We start from the raw sequence: 14652 nt of genomic DNA on the forward strand, positions 1-14652 counted from the left end.
TCTTGCTCAAAACTGTTTGGAATATTGAACTGATAGCCAGGATGTAAAAACAGGGTTGCAGGCTAACCTGGCAATCCATGCCTATGTGTGTTCAGTTTTACATTGCATTTTATAGGATTCCAGATCTCTCTTTTAGGAGCTAGAGAATCCTTTGTAGAATATAATCAGTTATCTAATTCCCAGTTTGCTCTCCCTGCAGTATTTTGTTGTTTCAGTCCGAGGGTGACCTATGCCAACTGTCCAGCCTGCCAAGTACTCCTTTTGTGACATCGGAAAACAAAGCCTCAGCTGGCAGAGGCTGAGCCCTCCTGGTGCACGAGTGGTCTGAAGTACAAATAAACTGATGGAAAATCCCGTGCAGAATGGCACAAATTTAACACCAGCCTCTACTAGGCAAACATCGGGCTCGATGAGATCCACTTCTGCAAACAATGAACCCGGCGCTCCGGGACCCCTGGGGCACACAACCGGGTTACGTAAGGCGGCCCGTGCTCGCGGGATGCTCAGGCCCAGCCAGCGCCGCGCTCCGGGAGGCGGAGAGGAGAGCCCGGAGCAGAAAGGGAGGCTGGCTGCCTCCCACCCCCTCCTGCGCCCCAGCGCACCGACACGGAGCCGCAACCAGCTTCAGCTACGGCGGCCAGCCCCGGGAGGCCGCCCCCGCCCGACACCCGCAAGGGGCCCTTGCCATGCCGGGGTGCAGCCGGGCACAGCCCGCACTCCGCTCTCCCCGGGGCAGCAGGGGAGGCAGACCTGGGCCGCCGCCGCCGTCTGCCCCCAACACCCCCCGCGCTGTGGGGCGCCCTGGCCCGGCCCGACCCACCTCCGCTCTTCCCGCGCGATCAGCACCCAGCGCAGCAGCGGACAAGCTGTGGGGTCTGGGCGGGACAGCGCGGCTCTGGCGTCTGCCCTTCCAGCTCCTCCCCGGGGCGGGGACGCTGCTCCAGGCGGCCTGGCTCGGGGGAGGAGAACGCCCCCTAGCCCAGATCGCCGCAGGCGCCGGACCCCAGCAGCTGCTCGGCGAGGGGCCACGAACTCCAGAGTCTGTCCTGCCTGCAGCAGAAAACTCCCTCCAGCCCCGGCGAGGGGCACTGCCAGCTCCTTGGGCGGCTCCCAACAGCGACTAGAAGGGGCAGGCTATTGGGAAGCGCAGTCGGGGTAGCGGCTGAAGAGGGGGAAAGGATCCCGGTAAGGGCGAAGAATGGGCAGGAGTACGCCGAGACTGAGAGCAGAAGCCGGGGAAAACGCCAAGGTTGCAGCTTCCATTGGTGACAGTGAGTGAGCCGCGCCTATTTGTTCGCTCCATGCCCAGAGCTAACTGACCAGTTTGACTTAAATAAACATTAGTTCGAGGAAAAAGAACGAGGACATGTGGCCCTTAGAGACTAACATTTATTTGGGCATAAGCTTTCGAGGGCTAAAACCCACTTCATCAGATGCATGGTGTGCAAAATACAGTAGGAAGATATATACACACAGAGAACATGAAAAATGGGTGTTGCCCTATCAACGCTAAGGAAACTAAACAATTAAGGTGGGCTAGTATTAGCAGGAGAAAAAAACTTTCCTAGTGATAATCAGGCTGGCCAGTTTCACACAGTTGACAAGAAGGTGTGAGTAACCTTAGGGGAAAAATTAGCATGGAGAAATCCTTTTAACTTTGTGTAATGACCTATTCACACCCAGTCTTTATTCAAGCCTAATTTAATGGTGTCCAATTTGCAAATTAATTCCAGGTCTGCAGTTTCTCGTTGGAGTCTGTTTAAGTTTTTTTGTTGGAGTACTGCAACTTTTAGGTCTGTAATTGAGTGACCAGGGAGGCTGAAGTGTTCTCTGACTGGGGTTTTTTTGAATGTCATAATTCTTGACATCCGATTTATGACCATTTATTCTTTTGCATAGAGGCTGTCGAGTTTGGCCAATGTACATGGCAGAGAGGCATTGCTGGCACATGATGGCATATATCACAGTAGTAGATGTGCAGGTGAATGAGCCGCTGATGGTGTGGTCGATGTGATTAGGTCCTATGATGGTGTCCCTAGAATAGATATGTGGACAGAGTTGGCAACGGGCTTTGTTGCAAGGATAGGTTCCTGGGTTAGTGTTTTTGTTGTGTGGTTGCTGGTGAGTTTTTGGTTCAGGTTGGGGGGGGGGGGGCTGTCTGTAAGCAAGGACTGGCCTGTCTCCCAGGATCTGTGAGAGTGATGGATCATCCTTCAGGATAGGTTGTAGAGCCTTGATGATGTGTTGGAGAGGTTTTAGTTGGGGGCTGAAGGTGACGGCTAGTGGCGTTCTGTTACTTTCTTTGTTGGGCCTGACCTGGAGTAGGTGACTTCTGGGTATTCTTATGGCTTTGTCAACCTGCTTCTTCACTTCAGCAAGTGGGTATTGTAGTTTTAAGAATGCTTGATAGAGACCTCGTAGGTGTTTCCAATCCCTCAGACAGAGACAGACAAATCAGAGGCTAAAATGATCCTAGAGCTCGAATCAAGCTAATGGGTGTTCTGGGAACACAGGTGTTTAGGGAGGAGGGTGATGATGGTGTCAGAGTCATCCAGAAGCCATGCAGTCCTCCTTATAAATATAGCCCTGGATGAACAAAGCATTTAGTAGAGCTCTTTAAGTGCTTGTGATGTCAACTACTGCAGAAAAATCTAGTTGAAGTGAAATCTTAAATGAAGTTTTCTTACAGAGCTGGTTTTGGGAGAGGGAAGTTTTCTTGTTTCCTTTCTTCAGCCCTCAAGTACAGATAAGAAAACAGATAAGACAACTAGCAGAGTTGTCTCCAAGGGAGTAGAAAATCCCTCCTGCTGAACCCCCACAACATTTGAGGATTGTACCTGAAAACTAAATATACATGTTCTGAAACTGCTTGGCCATACAGAGTTCTCTACAGTGCTTAATGCTAGAGTAGATCTCTGAAATATTAACCACAACAAATACTTCATGGTACTTTAAGCAGTTTTCTCCCTTTCTTGAGTCTTTCAATTTGAAGAAATTAGTTAAAATCTTAATCTTCCGTTGTGGGTCAGATTGGTGGGTATGAAATATACAAAAAAGAAAATGATCAGGCAAGCAAGAAGTTTTCCATTCTAGAGCCCCTTCACATCCAACAAAATTTATGAAGGGATGTGAAATAAGCGCCTAAAAGAGAGAAGATAACTACATAATAAAAAGAGCCACTAGGATGCTGAATGTAGACAGATTTTAAGAGATTACTGAGGCAGTGCAGGTTGTGGCACACTCCTTGCAAATACCACTATCACCACATGGCTGCCTTGTAGGGTTGATAGAGATCTTGTAGGTCTTTCCAATCCCTCAGACAGAGACAAACAGACAGACAAATCAGAGGCTAAAATGATCCTAGGGCTCAAATCAAGCTAATGGGTGTTCTGGGAACGCAGGTGTTTAGGGAGGATGCATAAGAGCTTTCTGCCAGTGAAGTGATTAATCCTCACACAGATTAGCCAATAAACCCTTAGCAAAATTGGAACTTCAGCATGCTCCGGTTCAACTCAGAAGATTTTCAAGCTTTCTTGTCCTTCTTTCTTGAGTGACAGGTCTCTAAACATATCCTGCAGTGCCTTTGTGTATATCCAAGGTGTGCCACTCTTGTGGTATTTCTGTTTAAATTTATTTATTCTTAGCTTCTTCTGTGGTGTTCATCACTACATTATCTGAGCATGAGAAAATACACGAGTCCAACACTCCTGTGAGGTATTATTGTTTTACAGATGAGAAACTGAAGTAGAAAAGTTGGTGACTTGCCCAAGTTCACACAGGAAGTCTGTGTCAGAGCCAGGAATCTTACTTAGATCTACTGCTTCCAACTCCAGGCCTTTAAACTCAAGGCCATCCTTCTTAGGGAACTTTTAAGTAGACAGAGAGGAGTTATGTCTACACCAGCACTTAAGCAGTTGTCCTTGCTACTTCAGGGAGAAACACTGCTGAAAAGTGTCAGTGATGATTCAGTTTCCCACTGTAGACAAAGCTTGAACATTTGTTTTAATATTCAGCAGCTCACACAAGTGTTCCTTGTGAACTGTTCTTAGACCTACTTGTCTAAGGTGATTTTCTTCCATCTTCTAAATTATTCCACTTGCTTTTGCAATAGAAATCTCTCTGCTGGTATCAAGTAGGCTTGGTCTAGAAATCTGTCCTGTTGCAAAAAGAATGAAAGTCCCATTTATGAGGAATGGAGGATAGCACGGATTTCTTGGGCTTCACAGCTACTTTGGGGAATCCCCTGGACAAAATAGCTGCCAAACAGTTTGTCTTCAGAGTCCTTTGATGCTATTTGGTCTGTATATATGCTTCCAAGGCAGAGCAAAAGGTGTCTGACTACCTTATTACATGCCATGAGATAAATAAGGCTTACAGGAAAATCTCTGAAAGCTATCTTTAACCTCTTGTCATTCCAAGACATGGAATACCTAAACTTGTCTATCCAGTCAATCATGTGGAGGGTGAGGCAGAACCAGTGGCTGAGACACACAGCAAAGAGTAAAAGCCTTAGAATTATGTTGAAGGAATGACTTCTGTCTGTAATCCTCTGGGAGATGAATAACCATTGGCAGGTGATCACTATCTCTGACAGATCAGTTTTGGAAGAGTGACATACTTCTTGTGTCTTGGAACAAAAATCTAGTTAACTTCTGTGGTAAAATTACCAGTTTTTAAATCTGCAATTGCTGTTCTGTTCATGTTCTGTACCCAGAAGAATTATAAAGAGATGCATGCCAGTAACCCAACTGAGCATTGTAAATGTCACTAAGGGTACATCCATACTACCCGCCCGGGTCGGCGGGTAGCGATCGACTTCTCGGAGTTCGATATATCGCGTCTCATCTAGACGCGATATATCGAACTCCGAACGCGCTCCCGTCGACTCCGGAACTCCACCACCGTGAACGGCGGTGGCGGAGTCGACGGGGGAGCTGCGGACTTCGATCCCACGGCCGTGAGGACAGGTAAGTACTTCGAACTAAGGTACTTCGAGTTCAGCTACACTATTCGCGTAGCTGAACTTGCGTACCTTAGTTCAAACCCCGCCCCCTAGTGTAGACTTGGCCTAAGATTTAATAAAATATATTCTTAACAGGTTGCAAAAAGTTGTTGCAAACTGTAGTAAACCAAAAGTACAGTATTTGTAAATGAGGTTACTACAGTGAGTGCTATAACAATATACATATATATAAAGGATAAACTCTCTCTTATATATATTTATTTAGCATTATCAGAATTGGGGAGGGTCTATTTAATCTTTCTGAGGACTGAGTCAGTACACATATAAAGCTACAGATATTTAATCATTAGTCATCTTATTCAACTCATTGTAGCAAGTCATTTTCTTTAAAAAATTAATTTGCCTTTTAAGTGTGTTTTATAATTTAATACAGTTATTTCGCCAATCACTCAAGACTGAACATCATTTAATCCATATGTGATGGATATTAGTCGTGTTGCTTAATACAGTACTGTACAGCACTCAGATCGTACAGTGTTGAGAGGGTATAAAAACTGATGTAGAGTAGATTTTACTGAAGCGTTAGGAAAAGTGGACAAGACACCTTAGTTTAATTCCCACGTGAGTAAGCTATTATCCTATATTGCTATTATTGACCTTCCGTGTCACATTCTTTGGTAGCATTCAACTACAAATGGGCTGTGCACACAGCCTCAAAAGTCTACCATTACCCCTGACAAACTAATCAGTTTCTCTCAAGTCAGGCTAACAACAGAACTCAAGATCCTTTTTCCAAATCCACCTATATACCGTTCCTCCCCAGCCCAGCATAGAGTATAGAACAGATTTAATCTCAAGTCTATGTAGTTCTTTGCAGCCCTAATATATTTACTCCGATTCCCCCAGAGCAGACACTTCAGTACAACTTTCTACAATGTCTATCATTAGGAAAGAGAGAAAGGTAAAAAGGTCAGTTAGCCCAGGCTTCTTAGCCAGGATTCTTAAACTTTACATATTGCCAGCAGTAAAAATGCCACACAAAAAAGGAAATACCAGAAAAAGTAATTTCCACTTTCAGTCCTATTAGTGCACTCAGAGATACAGGACAAAGTAGAGCCTAATGAAGCAGAAGGAGGGGCTGCTCAGCAAAACAGAACATCTCTGTTTAGGCTTCAGTAACAGGCATCCTTTGCAGGAAGACAACCATTACTCCTTGATTTGTGTTTGCACACAGTACAAATCAAATACATAAATGCATGTTTCAAAATTGTAATAAAAGCAGACAAGCAAATATGAAACTGCCCCATCTCACAAAATGAAGACTTGTTTGAATCTTTAAAGAAAAAAAAAGTAAAACTCAGCCCTACCTCCCAAATGATCCCTCATCTTCCTACTTTCTCATTAAAATCACCAATATCTTAATTTAAACCACGTGAGCTCAGATGCCACAGTGATGGGCACTTAAAAATGTTATCATAATAGGATGTGGCCACACCCAAAGTCTCAACCGGGCCCAGCTGTTGCTCACTTTGAGCTATGGTGTGAGGATTTGCCTTGAAAGGTATCTCAGATTGAACCATGTTTATCTGGGAAGTTCCGAAGCAGAACAGATCTTTCTTTTCAGAGGGTAAGTGGCTTTTCCCATGAGAACATCATCTTCTGGGTCTAATCAAAGTAGAGTACCAAATGTAATGTTAAGTAAACAGAGTCTAGTGGAGAGACAGCAAGACCTCACACCTAGTCCAGCTGCTCCTGAGGAAAGTAGAGAGGAGCCTTCCCTTGAAGACTATTCTTTCTGAAACAACTGTCATCTTAGTAGTAAGGGGAAAGATGTTATTGCCACTGGAGGCAGCATACAAGAGGACCAACTAGAGGAAGGGTAACCCCTTCATAGGTTCAGATAAACATCCACACTTTTATCTAAATTGACAAACCTTGAGGCTCAACACATGTTTATTTGTTGCTGCCCAGCCGAAATCGCCGGAGCTCTCATGCTAGTTTCCTCATCTGCTACGTTCATTTTGGCAGTGACCAAAACCCATCTACATCTCATAGCTATTCAGTGCACTGTATTAAGTTAAATATCAGTCTAGTTCCTGAACATGTCTATCAGAAAATCATCATCATAACGTGCAACCTAATTATCAGTTCCAGCAGGAAGACCAAAGATTGCACAGTCCTATTGAGACTGGAGGGCCATATGGGTCAGATTGGAAGCACATGGCTGGAGTAGTTTGAGGAAGCTTGTACTTCTGCTGCCTGTATGTGAATAGAGGGCTCAAGGTCTGATGAAGGTATATTCACTCCAAACAGAAGTGTAAATATACTTCTGCTAGATACCCTACTTGCTCTTTTGCTACTTCATTCAGAATTCTAGAGTAGCCCACAGTAAGTCCTAGAATTCTTAAGTCTTCACTTGTTTTAATAATAGGGTTCATTTTGGGGGACCAATGTGGTTTCCTTGCTTTACCTCCCTAAGCCATATGTTTTTGGAATCTACTCTCCCATTCTTCTTGGTAAAACAGTACAGCAGGGGTAGGCAACCTATGTGCCGAAGGCGGCACACAAGCTGATTTTCAGTGGCACTCACACTGCCCAGGTCCTGGCCACCATCTGGGAGGCTCTGCATTTTAATTTAATTTTAAATGAAGCTTCTTAAACATTTTGAAACCTTATTTACTTTACATACAACAACAGTTTAGTTATATATTATAGACAAAGGAAGAGACCTTCTAAAAACGTTAAAATGTATTACTGGCAAGCAAAACCTTAAATTAGAGTGAATAAGTGAAGACTCAGCACACCACTTCTGAAAGGTTGCCGACCCCTGCAGTACAGTATAAGTTAGTTACTGTATTACTTGTATCTTGAGCTTTTGCCATGATAAGTAATGGACTGATACAATATCTCAATATAGCAATCCCTTCAGTTCTTTTTTCTCTCTTCCATAAAGCTTCTTCTTAATATCCTTAAGAGGCCAGTGAAGGAATCCTGAAGGCCTCCAGTTCCTCATGGATCAGCATTTTATTTGTCACTATGCTTTCATCTAACACATGCACCCTTTTTCAAAAACGTGGTGGTTTTGCACATCTCTTCCTTTTGTCCCACACAACCCTCTTTCAGTTTTCATTGTTTCTGCTCCCTCAAAACTGCCCTTTGACAAAGGAGTCAGACAGCATACTCTCAAGACCACAGTGCTTCACTATCAGCACTAGTCAAACACTAAAATACTGCAGGACTACTTAGTTTCACTCGGATACCTTTTTAAAAGGGCAGGTGCTACGAAATAAAGGCTTTAGTCTCTACGATTCTTCCATTCTGAACTTCCAGGCCATGGGTGAAGAGGCAGGAATGCGGTGATACCAGGATGATCATCAAGCCTTATGTACTTAAACTAAAAGGGGCTTTCCATTTTTTGTGTAGCCTTCCTCTTTTCTTTTTAAAGTACACATTTATTTAGTAAGAAACCAAGATACTTCAGTTACCTTGCAAACTCAAGCCTACATTTCATTAGCATAATGTACATAGCCATCTCAGAAATAAAGTAATCAATAAGTTACCTTTTGGTTAAGGAGGACTACATTCCCACTGATCCTCAATCACTTGAACTCTTCAAAGTATTAGTGTGCTTCAAAAATTGCACATATATGCAAACTAAATGCAACTCTCAGACTTCTGATAAATTACAATGCTGCTTTTGGTGCCACAAAGGTTGTATGCTACTGGAATATTGCTGGATCACTCCCCAAAATTAAAAAAAGTTACTAACCTGCTCCAGAACTGTTGTTCTTAGAGATGTGTACCACATTTCCATTCCACTCCTGGTGTCTGTGTGTTGAGCACACAGCCATCAGAAACCTTTTCCCTCAGTTGTACCCATTGAGGGTTCGTGCTCCCCTGCTGCTGGTGCTACTGCATGCAGGTTTAAAGGGTAGAGCCGCCCCTAACCCCCACTCTCTGGCCAGAACTCTGATGTAGAAGGGTAGGAGGGCGGTTCGTGGAATGGACACATGCAACAAATCTCAAAGAACAGCCATTACAGAACAGGTTAGAAACTGTTTTTCTCTTCAAGTGATTGTACATATGGATTCCGCTCTTGGTGACTCACTAGCTGTAGAACACGAGGTGGGATCAGAGTCTATTTCAGTCAAGATTATAGAACAACTTGACCCACTGTAGCATCGTTTCCAGAGTTCTGAAGCACAGCATAGTGGGAGGCAAACATGTAAACTGAGGTCCAGGTTGCCAATCTGCAAATGTCTACAATTGGAATTTGTGCCAGAAAGGCCAAAGTCAATTGTGACCTTGTTGAATGAGCTGACACTCTGTTGGGTGGTGCAACATTAGCCAAATCATAACATGCTTATATAGGATGCAATCCAGGAAAAAATTATTTGGGTGGAGACTGACTGACTTTTTACTCTGTCAGCCACTGCTATGAACAACTGGGAAGATTAAAAAAAGTGTCTGGTTCTATCCAGGTAAAATGTCAAGGCTCTTCTGATCCAAGGTATGCAAAACCTCTCTTTGTAGACGGCTTCAGACAGAAAACAGGCAAATAAATTGCCTGGTTGATGTGAAAGAGGAAACCACCTTAGGGAGGAACTTTGGATGAGGGTGCAGGCAAACCTTGTCCTTAAAAAAAAAAAAATCATATAGGGAGGTTCTGAAATTAATGCCTGCAGCTCCCCCATTTTCTGGCTGATGGAATGCCCACCAGAAATGCCACCTTCATTGACCAAAGCAGTAGAAAGCAGGTCTTGACAATACAAAGTTTAGATCCCATAGGGGAACAGAGTCTGGCACTTGAGATTATAATTTGACTAAGACCTTAAACAACCTTATGGACATGTCATTGGAGAGAATAGAGTGATTGTTCACTTTAGGATGGAACACTGAAATAGCAGCTAGATGTACTTTGATGGCACTACCCATCAAACCTTGGTGCTTCAGGTAGAATAAGTAATCCACAAACAGAACACCTGAACATACACCAGCTGGATCTGCCCACCAATCTGTGGTAAGAGTGCCCTCACCTCACTAGAGTCCAACTGAAGCCAGCCAGTCCTGCAGAATTCTGAGTTGTAGTCTGGTGTACTGAACCACATAGGTGACCTAGAACCCTCAAACAAACAGTTTTGTGCTATTGTTACTGGGAAAGCCTTCAAACCTATGACAATTGAATTGCCTGAAACCTGACACTGGAAGAAAGGCATTGGCTTGAGAGGAGTCCAGTACAGCCCCCCCTCTGGACTGTGGTGAGGACAGATTTTTCTGTGTTGATTATCAGTCCCAGAGGGATCATGGCAACACTGCTCTGCACTTGCTGTTTGGTCTGGCCCTTGATAAGCCAGTTGTCTAGGTAAGGGTAAACCTGCACTCCTGATCTTCAGAAGAGTGCAGCTACTATTGCCATGACCTTTGTAAAGACCCTGGAAGTTGCTGACAGGTCAAAAAGTAGTATAGTGAACTGGTAAAGATTTTGATTTACCAGAAATCAGAGGTACTTCCTGTGAGCTTGATTGGTTGCTACATGGAAGTTCCTCCGCCCAATAAGCACCATATATAATTTACTGTAACTAATTGTTTTGCAGTGTCTCTGAGCCTAATAAGCAAAGCGACACCCCACCAGCACTGTGCGTAATAAATTCCTGTGCTTGACTCTACACGGTGTGGATTATTGTTCCTTCAGCATCTTTCAAGTTGAGGTCAGCGTACCGGTCCCCAAGATCCAGGGAAGGGATGACAGAAGCTAGTGTGACCATGCAAAACTTTATCCTTTTTAAAAATCTGTTGTGTTAATGCAGGTCTAAAATTGATCCGAGATCACCTTATCCCTCTGCTTTTGGAATTGGGAAATACTGGGAATAAAACCTCTTCCCTCTGAAATCACATGGAATCTATGGCTCCCAAGTGAAGGACTTCCTGGATAAGGAATTTCTTGTGAGATTGGGCCGTAAAGAGGGGCATGGAGGGAAGGGTAGAAGCAAAGTCTGTCCCACTTACACAGTACTCAAGACCCACTGGTCCAAAATTAATCTGAGATCAAGAACTGTGGAAATGGGACAAATGGCTTGCAAAGGTCGGGGGGTTGGGTCTGAAGATATGCTGACCTCAAGTGGTCCATCAAAACTACCTCTTCAGAGTTCCCAGGTGTCTTGAGTGGCCCAGAGCCCAAGTAGCAGGAGCCCTACACCTATAACTCCTGAACCTCTTTTTTGATAGGTCCTGCTAAGGAAAAGGACTTTAGAGTGGCTCTAGACTCCTTAAGTTCATGAAGCTTGCTGTCCATCTGGTCTGAGAATAGAGAAGGACCCTTGAATGGCAAGACCTGGATAGTGCTCAGTATGTCATGGGGGAGACCAGAAGACTGCAACCAGGATGATCTACACATGGCCACTGCAGAAGCCAGGGTTCAAGTTGCTGAGTCTGCTACATCCAGCCCTGCCTGCAGTGGTGTTCTCCTGACTAATCTACCCTCATTGATTAGGGAACCAAACTCCTGTCTAGTATTCTCCGAAAGCAGCTCTCTGAACTTTTCCATTGAGCCCCATAAATTAAAATCATACTGCCCCAGCAAAGCCTGTTGGTTAGTGAATCACCAAATAAATCTTTCTGCCAAATAAGTCCAGCCTTTTAGCATCCTTTGCTTTAGAGTGGGAGCCTTGTGCCCCTTGATGTTTGCTCTAATTAGCCATGATCTCAACTAAAGAGCCTGGTGATGGGTGAGTATAGAGGTATTCAAAAGCTTGGGAGAGTACATAATATTTTCTTTCTGCCCTTTCTAAGGTGGGAGGCAGTGATGATGGAATCTGCTACCGAGTCTTTATAGGCTTTAGTATTGCCTCATTAATTGGTAGAGCTATGCTGCAGGGACCCACCACTGATAAAATGTCAACCCGGTGATGTGAAGACTCTCTCACCTCTTTGAACCGTAAACCTAATTCTGCAGCCACTCTCTTGAGCAATTCCTGATAAAACTTTAAAATCATCAGGAGGAGGTGAAGTGTACTAGATGAAATGGCTTCATCTGGTGAAAGCAAAGAGGAAGACAAGACTGGAGGGGGTATAATCTTCTCTACTGCCTGTTGCTCTGGCACCTCCGCCTGATACTGTACCAGGCCCAGTACCACACTCTGGGGTTTGAGCCATTCAGTACATAGACTCGCTCTTCTAGACAATGGCACTGATACACACAGTGTGGGGGAAGATCTGGAAGTGGGGGAAACCCCCCAGGATTACAAAAGGGCCACTGATACAGAGCAGGGCCCCACTATCCTGGTCACATTCCCAGGGGAGTTCCCACTGAAGTGTCACAGTGGTCAGCAGGAAGAGAGGATCTGAGCAGAGACTGAGCAGGAGGTGCTCCTTCGTGTTTGAGATACATATGACCCCACTTCCAATCCAACTAGGAGGATATCCATTCTTCTGACTATGGTGGAGCTGATCCCATTAGTGCTGGGGATGAGTGCTGGGAGCCAGGTGATGCACAGAGTAACCTCATTGTGGCAGGCTTCCCCTGGGAAGCAGGCAAGAGCAGTGCTGGAGATTGAATCTCTGGCAGTGGTGTGCGGGGACTGGACTCTTGTAAGGATGGAGACACCGTGCACTGAGAGGCAAAGCAGGTTTCTTGCTGCTGCAAATGCCTCTGGGGTAGTCACACCAAGATAGTCTCTTGTGGTGCGGAAGAGGTTGACCCTGCTACTTCTGGCACCAGGCTCAGAGTCCCCTACAGCACCAGAGCCAACTGTGCCAACTTGCACACAGATTTGGAGGAGTGCTCAGGTTTCTACAGCCCTCCACTTTACGACTTCTTGACCCTCTTCCCAAATTTAGAATTCTCTGGAAGGTTTGTATTTTTTCCTGGGTACAGGCAAGAGAGAATGGTGCTGGACTTCTGTTAACTCCAGAGGTGTGCTCCTCACGGAAGCTGCAGCACTCAGCACCAAGTCAGATTGGGAGAGCCTCAAGACAGCGCTGACAGTGGCCTGAGCACTGCCTCCATCAGCCTAGCCTCACTAGCCTTCTTTGTCATAGGCTTGAATTCTCTGCAAATCGGGCACTGGTCCTTCACATGTGCCGCTCCCAAGCGCTTCAAGCAGCTATTATGTGGGTTACTCACTGGCATAGGCCAGGAGCAAGAAGCCTACAGCTTGAAACCCAGTGACTGGGGCATAACTCAGTACCATATCTAGAAAAAACTCCAAATGGGGAAAATGTCCAAAAAATTTTTTTTAAATTAACAGGAACTAAAACTTACTCTCCCAACAAGACTAAGAACTAGACTAACTATATACACACACACACACACTGTTCACACAAAGGCTGAGACACAAACAGTTCTGGTATAGAAAAAGAGTTCCAACAACTGTCACAGTAAGAAGGAACTGAGGGGGACTAGGAACAGCTCTGTGCTCATACCTGCATACAGTGGCATGTGGAAGCAGGGAGAGCTCGAGCTGCCTAACAGGTACCTCTGAGGGGAAATGTTTCCAACGGCTACATGCTGGGTGCGCAGACACCAAGAGTGGAATACACATGTGCAACGACTCGAAGAATGCATTAATTTATCTGTGAACATTTCCCCCTGATGCCATCCTCCCTTGGAAGGAAGATATCCGATTCCAAGAGTGGGGCTACTGTGCACAAGAAGCTTAGTCTCAGTTCATAGATCCAAGCCAACTCAAGCATGCCAAACGATTGCCAAACTGAATTGCACACATACCAGTACCTTGGAAACATTCCAATTGAGATGACTTGGCAATCAAGTTTTATAAAAAACAAACCCTCAAAATGTTTTTGGAAAAGTACAGCGAAGCAACCCTTGAACATGCATTGCTTAGAAGAGTTGTCTAATGCATTTTGAGTCTGATACAGCATTCCAGAAGATTCTGGATTCTTCAACACTATTTGTATAGAAGTTTCTATGCAAAATAAATTGATCTCCTTGATATAAAGGGACACTTCATTTATACCACTGCACCTCTGATACTGAAACTTAAATTCAATCAATTTTATGGGTGAAGTTAATTTGTATAATATATCCAGGGCCCCACATTATTTCATAATTCTGCAACTGCTCCCTGCTACCAAATTCTAGCTTTCATTTAAAAAAAAAATTCTTCTAGCCCTTATCGTTATGAAAAGAAATTTGATGTTTTAAAGTGTAAACCAATGAAGTTGTGCCCGCCTGTGTCTGCAGAGAGCCTGGAGCTCAGAGATTTGAACTGTCCCACTCAGCTTAGTCAGTTTTTACATTAGCAAGCCTTCAATTGTTCCTTCCTCCTTTCTTGTAGTCCAGTATTTCCCAAGTTCATGAAAGAAGAGTCCCACTTCAGAAAAAGGAAACTAATAGCTACCTCTGACCCTTCTCCAATGCCACCATATGTTGTTAAAGGCCTACTCAATTTATACATCTGCAACACCCACACTAGTCCTTTAGACACCCCCAGTAATTACACCCCAATATAGGTGTATTGGTGTAGCCCTTCAATATAGGATAAATTTTACTGCTCATTTAAGAAGTAACATGTTGACATTTAAAGTTTCATCATTCGCATCCGAGTTAACATCCACTGAAATGAATGGAGCAGTTTGCAACTCAGATATTGTTTCAGGTTCTCTTCAGACTTCATTGGCTGTTACACTTCTTTCATGTTTTGAAAGTACTTTTCACAATCATACCAGCT

The 14652-nt window shown here is 44.3% G+C and overlaps 1 protein-coding gene and 1 long non-coding RNA gene across 5 annotated transcripts in view; one reads left to right on the forward strand and one right to left on the reverse strand.

Moving 5' to 3' along the window:
- CPNE1 (copine 1) overlaps positions 1-14652 on the reverse strand; it is a 97839-nt gene that overhangs the window by 56053 nt on the left and 27134 nt on the right. The window contains exon 1 of one of the 4 annotated variants that reach the window (XM_039499424.1): positions 821-934. The exons of 2 other annotated variants lie outside the window; for them this stretch is intronic. The gene's annotated coding sequence lies outside the window, so the exon portion shown is untranslated. Of the gene's footprint in view, positions 1-820; positions 935-14652 lie in introns of those variants that run through there. One more of the 4 variants, XM_039499426.1, reaches the window with a different exon arrangement.
- LOC120381251 lies at positions 303-11641 on the forward strand. The gene is made up of 2 exons (XR_005587988.1): positions 303-1271; positions 11189-11641. It is a non-coding gene; the product is annotated as an uncharacterized LOC120381251 (long non-coding RNA).

The sequence above is a fragment of the Mauremys reevesii genome, linkage group 13, assembly GCF_016161935.1.
Source record: "Mauremys reevesii isolate NIE-2019 linkage group 13, ASM1616193v1, whole genome shotgun sequence".
Taxonomy (NCBI): Eukaryota; Metazoa; Chordata; order Testudines; family Geoemydidae; genus Mauremys; species Mauremys reevesii.